This window comes from Myiozetetes cayanensis, unplaced genomic scaffold (genome assembly GCF_022539395.1).
Source record: "Myiozetetes cayanensis isolate MyiCay16 unplaced genomic scaffold, myiCay2020 scf13, whole genome shotgun sequence".
Classification (NCBI taxonomy): domain Eukaryota; kingdom Metazoa; phylum Chordata; class Aves; order Passeriformes; family Tyrannidae; genus Myiozetetes; species Myiozetetes cayanensis.
Genome location: NW_026086937.1, coordinates 16,352,113 through 16,361,331, shown reverse-complemented (window position 1 = coordinate 16,361,331; position 9,219 = coordinate 16,352,113).

Genomic DNA, 9,219 nt, shown 5'->3' with positions numbered 1-9,219 from the left:
GTATTGAAACAAAAAATAAGAACAGTGTGTGGAGGCAACAGTTTCTTAAAAACAGAGGAATGGTACAGGGTTCGGTGCCTCAAGCTACCTGTGGAACAAATACAGACCTTGTGTGGAAGATCTTTTTTGCCACTGTTGTCTTACGTGGCATGGTGGGCTGTGGATGTTTATAGGATGTGCTGAGTAGTATTTTTGACCTGCTGGAAGGTCCGTGCCAAGAGCCAGGTACTGCAGAGTGCAGTGAGCTGACCTGACTGAATGAAAAGGGGGAATTCCAAAGACACTACAAGCTACTAGAAAGATGTCAAAGGCTACAATGGCACATCACTACATGGTAGCAGCCCCTTCCTTTCCCACCCAAAATGAGGACCTCCTTTTTCTCACTGTATGTGAAAAATAAATGCAACTTGCCTGGCAGAGATTTTAAGTTGACACCTGTAATTCAATGTGGCATTGCAGTGATGAGCACCTGATAATCTTGAATTGAGCTTGTCAGTGAAATAACACAAGACCATTTAGTGCCTGAGAAGACAAATGCAAATTATTGGGTGGCTGTTTGTTATTAGGAGAGCAGGCAGTCCTGTTCACTAAGCAAGGCTTCCAGGGAAAAATGGTGATTTATAATCACATGCCATAATGTATACATGCAAGAAACGTAATTAAATCAATCTTTATTCAGTTATTTAACACACATACTAAACTTTTGAATTTTTGTAACCATAAACTTTCTGTTCACGTTTTTGTGAGTGCAGATTTATACATAGTGTCTGAAAAGTATAAAGTGTTATATGAGTAAAGAGTATTAATTCACAATTTTCATGGAAATTCCAACCCTTCAGTTTCTCTTGCCTGACCCTGACTAAACAATCTCCATGATATGCTTTTCTTTGTACAGCTTTTCCCTTCTCCTGCCTGTGGTTATGTGTTCTGTAAATGCAGAACTGTTTGCAAGCCGTGCTAATCCACCAGATGGTGCTGCGTGTCTGTGGATTTCAGGGGGGTTTTGTTGGTGTCTCTTAGCAGCAGTTATCAACTCCTCATTTAAGGGGGAATGTATAATTCCTATTCCTAAACATACATATATACACACAGAAGGTTGATTTGTTTGTTTGTTTGTTTGTTTTTAAATTCTAGCTCTTATTTTTAAAGGTGTTAGAGAAACAGAAGTACTTGTAACATAACAAGCTATTTTCCTGCTAACATTCCTTATAGATTCAATTTTCACTTATGTAGACTGCTGTGCCCATTTGTTCAAATTACCTACATGTAAAACCACTGTTTCTGTCGTTTAAAAGACTTACAGCTCCTCTTGCTCCTACCAAAAAAAATTTTAAAAAAATTCATTTTTATTTGTTTATACCCAAACTCCTTAAATGGTTATCTATGTGAAAATTAAGATTTCAATTATGATTTGCTTTCCAACAAGTGATACTTTTGTTATTTAAAATACAGGAAAACATCTTTTCTTGACTGTACATCTGAGCTATCTGCTGAAAAAAGACTCATTTAAAAGGTTATTGGATTATTCGTAACTAACCCAGTGTAGCCAGTTTGTGTCATTTAATCACTGTTTATAATAAATTTCCCATGTGAACCTGCAACTCACAGGGTGTTTGATGATGGGATGTAACGGCCCACACTGTATCTTTTCTTTCAGATGGGTGCAATAAGGCTGCAGACACAATGGAAGAAGCAAAAATGGGAAGAAAGATTGAGGGGATTACACAAGTCAGTGAGAGATCAGAACATGTAGGAAGTCTGAAGGGTGGAGGATCTTGCATGATAATGACTTGTGTATCTCCTGTCTGTGTTGAAATCTGGATCTCCTGACTGAGATAGGAGAAGCACAGCTGCCTAAAAAGGAGAATTGCTCATAATCCAGGTCTGATATGTTATCAGTTACATATACTCTCTTCCTAACCAGTGAACGATGAAAATTGACAGCAATGTAATACATTGGTCTTAGTGGGGAAGTGGGGGAACCAACAAGAATTTTGAGCCAAAATGAAATACCTCAGAAGTTTGAGGAAGTTTAAATTTGTCAAGAGTAGTTCTCTTTGGTCTGTTCTCTACTTTTTGCATAGTTGTACTGGCAAAGGCTGTGGTTTTGCTGGTACAGCCCAGTGGCTTTTGTGGGGTGGAGATGGGTGGAGAGGAGAAAAAACCCCATCCTTTTGCTGCAATATTCATTTGAAAAGTTACTGTAAAACATTGTAACATTGGGTAATTTATCTTTACTTGTAGGACCTGAGTTTCCACCAAGCCCTGCAAGGGGCTGTGACAGCAGTGCCTGAGGGGCAGCAGAAGTGCTTTTTTGGGGGGGGTCTGTGCAGCCCCTCCAGGCACTGCCTGGCAAAGGGCGCTGCTGTGGCCGCCCGAGAGCTGCCTGGTGGGTTGGGATGTGCGTTTGCCAAACACTGCTCAGAAAATGTTCATGTAAAACCATTACCAGGTTTTATTTAATAACCTCCTAACCCTCTCTCTCTCTCCTCCTCCTCCCCTCTGTTCCTCTAATGCCTTTTACAGCTCTTGCTGCACAGCGTGAAGCCTTAGAGCTGTATTCATCAATGACTCACACCCTTGCTTAGGGGCCAATTTTCATGGAAGCTATACAGGAAAATTTTGAAATGCACCTATCTCATGCAGGGCACAAGATGATTTCTCTATTCATTACTATTCCAAAAGGACTTGTTGTCCTTTGGAAATGTTCAGATATTACTGACATTTGTGTGTGCATGCATACGTATGCAGAGCTAACTTGCCTTTAGATTTGAGTGGTCTAAAAATAAAAATGTATTGTTATTATCATTGACACTAGTCAGCTGAAAGGCAACTAAGGGCCTGCTTACATTGAGTGGAAGCAGGCAAATGCAAAAGGAAATGCAGTGCTGTGCTTTGGGTGAGCAAATCCTACAGACTCAAGCACAAAACTTGCTTAAAATCACCCTTTTGTTTGATGATATGAGTATCAGCCTTCTGAGGAATTTGGGAGTAAAGCCACGGACTTACTCTGAGAAACCAAACTGCACTTTTGCCTCCAGAAGTTTTTCATGTAGATCATGGTTGTACTACATTTCCAAAACAGTACAAGAAAACATTTTCCTTTTCTTTAAGATATCACATGTTAACTCAAGCTTTTAACTTTGGGGAGGAGAGAGAGGTAAAATCACAGAAATCATTAGCCCAAATGACCTTTTGGTTTAAAACCCATATGATAGAAGGGGAATCTTTGCTGCAAAATTTCCAGTTATAGAATAATTGCATTCTCAGGGGTTGCTAATTATATCCAAAATTACATTAAACAGTTTTGGGGAAGAGACTGAGACTGCTTAGCATAAAGCAGTTTATTTACGCATGTACAAAGTAGCTTACATCCCTAAGGGATTAAACTAATTGCCATATTTTACTGTAAGTTGTAAAAATTGTGTCATACAATGATGAATCAGAACTGGTAGGGAAAAAGAGGGCAAAATACACTTTTGCTTTTCATAATTTTTCCAACAGGCATTTCAAATCATAATTCTAAAAACAGCTTTTTCCTTCTCTTTATTTCTTAAAGAGAATGGAAAAATCCCTTTCTGAACATCAAGCCCATCCACTGACATTAATTTTTTCCTTTGGTCTGCTCAGGTGAGTTCCTCAAGAATGTGTTAAAGACAAGATTTGTGGATGGATGTTGTTTTTCCAAAATGAATTTTGCTAACGTAACTTTTTGCTTGGCAGATCAGTTTTGTCCATGTTAAGAGGGCCTAATGAGAAAATATTGTCTTACAAGAGTGCAGAGAATTACCAGGCTCCACAAGTATGTTACACATTTCAGGAAAATTCATGACCCTACCAAAAAATAGGCAGAGTCCTGTGAATGCAGAAGCATGATCCATGTTTTAGAGATGGCAAAACAGAGGCTCAAAGAGTTTAAGTGAAGTCCCTCACATTGCCCAGAATACAAAGTAGGAAATTAAAGATTTTTTTTCTTCACTTTTTATTCTCAGGCACAACTTTAGTACTTCTATGAAGTAATTGCTGTTTTGTTTACCTGGGTAGGCTGCAAGTTCTTCCTTTCCAAAGTCCATTTGTGCTGTAGAGAATATGTAGGGATTGTAAATGTACTCCTAAGTAGCATTCCACAGTTGAACTAATTGCCAGGCCAAGCAAGAGACCACAGTAAAGGGGTGAATAATTTGATCCAAGATGGATTTGTACTCTACCAACACAGCCTGAAATCTTCTAATGCTTTTGGATTTGACTGTGAGCTGTTCATTGTTGTTTGAGCCTGTTCTTTTCTATTACCATATTTTCTCTGGATATCATTTCTGTGTACCTTATCTTTGTATAAAAGGCCACATCTTTACCATATTTCCAGGGAGTAGTTAGTAGAAGCATACAAAATTTACTGCTGTAGACCAAAATATGACAGATAAAGGTAGCGCATTACAAAGTTCTTGCCCTCAATCATGCAGAAGGCTCTCTATGCTTCTGTGAGCAGTGGTACCTATGGGGCTGCACTGTAATGGGAGAAGGGTTAACAGCAAACCAGGACATTTTCTGCAGCAAAAGGGGATGGAATCTTCTCTAAGCAATTACCTTTGTTATGATAAACAATGTCAGTGGTCAATAGAGGGAGTTTTTTTTACCCTAATCCCCTTCCATTTAGCTTAAAATAGAAATGCTATTAGTTTGACTAGCAGGTTAGTGTATCATGAAGCCTGGTCATACCTGTTTGCATGTTACATTTGTCTGCCAGCAGAAGGGTTACTACACTAGCCTTTGTCTCTGCTTTCCTTAAATAAAATACAATACACTAATAAATGCATGTTACAGCCTCAGTGGTGTTAGGTGCTTTTGTGAGACACGTCTATTGGTACGCTGCAGACTTTTTGGAATACAGAGTGCACTGTAATTTACTACATATTCTATTGGCATCATGAAGTTGTAAGTAGCTTCTCCTGTACTTTTAGCTTCTATTGACTCTGAAAATCCAGCTCTAATTACTAATGGATACTTTACAAAACAATTTCCTTCTGCCAAAGGATGCACATAATCTGTGATCATTAGATATCTGCTGGCACTACACAGAGCTTGTGCTTTGACCAACCCTTAGAGAAGGGGAAGGTTTGATAAAAGAGAAAAGCCAAAAGCCATTACATGTACTTAAACTACTAAAGAATTTAAAGATTACAACAGCACATCCTTTTGAAAGTATGAGCTGTGACTTTCAATGGATTTGATGTTCCTCATGGATATGGTGAGATGTGACAGAATGGCCACACAGCTGAGTATTCCATAGCTGAGTAGCCCTCAGCTCAGTTATAGGACACAAAAAAAATCAGAGCTTCAAGGCAGCATGCTTATAGTTTTTTCTGTCTGTTGTTCTTTCTAGTGGACTGCAGCTACTCTGACCTCTTTCCTGACCATCAGTTTTCTTGTGTCTTCTTTTTTGCTTCAGAAATACATTTACTTGAAGCAGAATTGAACATGAAAAGAAAAATGGGACACAAAATTAGAAATAAAGAAAGTCCTACTTGACATTGTGAAAGGTTATATGCAAAAGTAGTGAAAACTGCAAATGGACCCTTTTTATTTTTCTTTTAATATTGTTTTCCTTTCGTTTGTTTTTTTACCACTTTCTTTAAACACAGTGCAGTGATAAAGCAAGGGCAGTGCCATGGAAGGCCAGAGGCCTTACAGTTACAGGAAGCTGATCAAAGAGAAGAACCTTAGGCTGGCCTTAGCCACAGCCATTCCCAGCTCTTTGCTGAAGTCTCAAGCAAATGCATTTTCTTCTGTTTCCCCACTTGTGTCTGTGAATCTTCAGTGCTTGAATTCTGCTGCTTCTGGCTTATAAAATCTTGTGTCTGTAGACAGTTTCTTCATTTTCTTCCCCATTTTGGCAGTGCTGAAGAAATCAGAACACTTAACTGTTTATTTCTTAGCAGTATTTTGTGGAAGGAAATTGGCCTTCCTCCTACTGGCATGGATGGAGCCAGAGAAGCCCCCAGAGTTGTCAAGGCAACAGCTTTTGCTTGGGGAGCCACAGAGGAGAAGGGGACAGGAATGTCCTCCAGACAACCAAGGTCTTTTGTTGCATGTCAGAGAGATGTGCAGGGGGTTAGGGAAAGTAGGAGTTACACACAGGGCAACATAATGAGATGGAGCTTCAGCTTCTGAGAACAGCATCCTAATGTATGCTCAGGTATATAATTGCAGGCCCAACACTTGGCTTCTCTTCAATGTATTTGTTCTGTTGTTCAAGGCCATGTTAAAATACTGGCATAAGTCAAATGTTTGTAGACTTTGGGAAGGGAAAGTGAGCTTGGTTTTCTTTACTATCTAGAAATTTTGGCAAGCGAAAATTTCTTCTTGATGCTGTTCAGTGCTCCAGAAGGAGGGTGTCTATTGGTCTAAACTACAAACTGCAGTGAACCAGATCCTTAGCTAGAATAAAGCACAGAGCTCCCCTGAACCAACAGACTTATGCTACAATTTACCTGGTGAAGCTTGTGAACTGCATGAATTCAACCTGGAAAATGCCATTGTAAGAGTTTGAGAAATGTGTATAGCCTAGGAAAAGTACCTTCATTTTGTCCCAAGGGCAGCATCCAAGGATTCTATCTGCACTGTAGTATTTCTGGGATTTCTTCTGCTTCAACAGCCGACAGTTACAACATCTTACATCCGTATATTATAGTTGGAATAGTCCAGTGTACATTTCTATGGAGGCATGAAAAATTATACATTCCCTATCGGACCTACAGCGAGGCCATCAGGTGTTTTGTATGGGGAGATCAGATGGCCCCAAGACTTGTTGCTGTGCTTAGTATTTGTCATGGAGTGCCACCATCTTCATGCAGTAGTTACTTGATATCTCTAAAGTGCATATTTGCTGTCAAGTTACTGCTGTGTTTATAGTAAAATGCTATATAGGAGATAACATAATCTTGTTTGATATTATGATCCTGTTATTTTCTTTACCAAGATTAATCTTGTAAATACTGTACATTTATATTAGTAGTTGCAGTAAGCTGTTTAAGGTTTATGAGGAGCAGCATTATTTATATTTATAGTCAGTGACCCTGATACCTTGTACTTAGAGTTGAGATACTTTTATGTTAATTTGTTTCTTTATTTCCTTGACCTGGGTTAAAAAAAAAAGCCAAACACTGTTAGACTTTTGATTTTCCAAAGATCTTCCAAACTACGTAGATCTACAATCTACACATAGATTCCAGAAGGATTTTAACACTTATTGCTATTTGATGTAGTCATTTAAGTCATTAGGGGTTAAGGTACACCTAGAGATACAAAACATTATCTATGAATTAGCCTCTTTGAAGTACATTTCACTGCTGTATCAGTCATTGCAGAGAAAGGTTCTGAGCCCAGGAGTACAGATGAAAATAGATACAATCCCTTTAAAAGGTAGAATATTTGAATTTAGGTTCCAAAATAGGCAGTTGCATGAAATTATCACTCCTGTCATGTCAGCTGAAATATCAGAAATCCTGTTTCTAATCCCCTCCATGCAATATGACATGGGGACATAGATACATATCAACCATAAAGAGAGACAGCACAGCCTTTCCAGCAGACTCTGCAGCTGCCTTCAATCAGTCCCCCTCCTCCAGCCTCTCCACCCACCAGTTGAGCCTCTTGTTGCCCTTCCAACACCTAATGCACTGCTGACGCAATGGAGGGGAGGGCAGCAGCAGTGTGGTGAAAAATTAGGCACGGCAGACAAAAACTTGACAGACTGTCTTGCTCCCAGTGTCACAATATGAACTGGACAGTGAAAAGCAGTTGCCATTATCCTGTATCACTGAAGGACTTATATGACTTAACGGCCACACACTTAGAAAGGTCTTTGCACTATTTCCATGTTGTGTTTTTTTTTAATTTAATTTGCATGATAAGATGTACAAGGCAAGGTTTTTATAGTTTAAGCAGCTTCATTTTTCTCTGACTCCTGTATAAAGTAAGGATAATTTCACTGAAGTCATTGAAGTAACTTCATTATCAAATGGATGTTGCGAGAGCACTTTCACAGTCCTGAGGCAACTTTCCAGTTGTTGCTTCTCTATGCTCATGATAAGCTCTTATTTACATCTTCCCTAAGTCTGGGGCTTCTAAGCACACTCCCCTAGCACTGTGCATCTGGGGTTCTCAGGAGAGATGGTCTTCATGGATGGTGTCAGTGTTGTACAGGACATAACTTGGATCAACATCCAAGAGTCTCATGCACCCAAGCAGCTTCTATGCCGGCATCTATCTGGAAAAAGTAGGAATTCTAATAAGTGCAATGTTGTGTTTACACCTTTACAAACACTGCCTCAGGTTCACTTAAAGGTTTTGTCTTTGATTTTCCAGGCTAGTATCTATATCTTGGGTTGCTGGCCATGCCTCTCGTTCGTGCCTTCGTCAGAAATCCTGTCTTGGGCTTAAGATACTTTTATCTCTGAAAGTTTCACTGAAATTGGTAAACTCCTGTGAAAAGTTTCAACTCTGAGAAGAATAGTTTTCTTGAGGAATTCCCAGCAAGTTCTTTATGAAAGTTCTGGTAAAAGCAACTGTTCTCTATCTCCACATCCTGCTAATTTAAAAGCATTGCCATGGGCTTGAGAGGAGCAGCTCTATGAGCAGAAGCAGGCCCAGTCTAAATGTAAGAGGAGAGGAGAGGGACCAAGAGCTGTGCAAAGCTGCAAACGTTGTACCACATGGGAATTTGAGGCACCAAGCCTGTCTATCCCCTGTTGTGTCCTACAGCTCCTGTAACCTTTCCCGACCAGTAAATCCTCTAATTACTTACAACTGGGGCCATACATTTATACAGTCACAAAAGCCAGGAGAGGGTTGCTTGTACCTACTCAACCAGTTGCTGTCAGTGTGTAAAGCAGTTAAAAAGCACACGTGGAGCAGCCACGAACATGATGTGCTTCCTGGGCTTTTCATCCACACTAGCTGCCATCTGGAGAGCCTGTGGACAGTGTGTGTGTGTGTGTTGTGTTTGGAAGACCTTCCAGCACATAAGGCCACAGCACTACTGAGCATAAGGTTTTCTCTGAGAGTACCTTAAGCCATGCTTTTATGAACAGCATGCCTGCTCTGAGAGCACACTGAAGTATGACCTGAGAGGCAGCAGAAGGTGCTGTTTGTCTTTTGTTTATTGCTACTGTAGATAACATAATGTAAATAATGGCAGGCCAAAAAGAAAATTCAGATTGT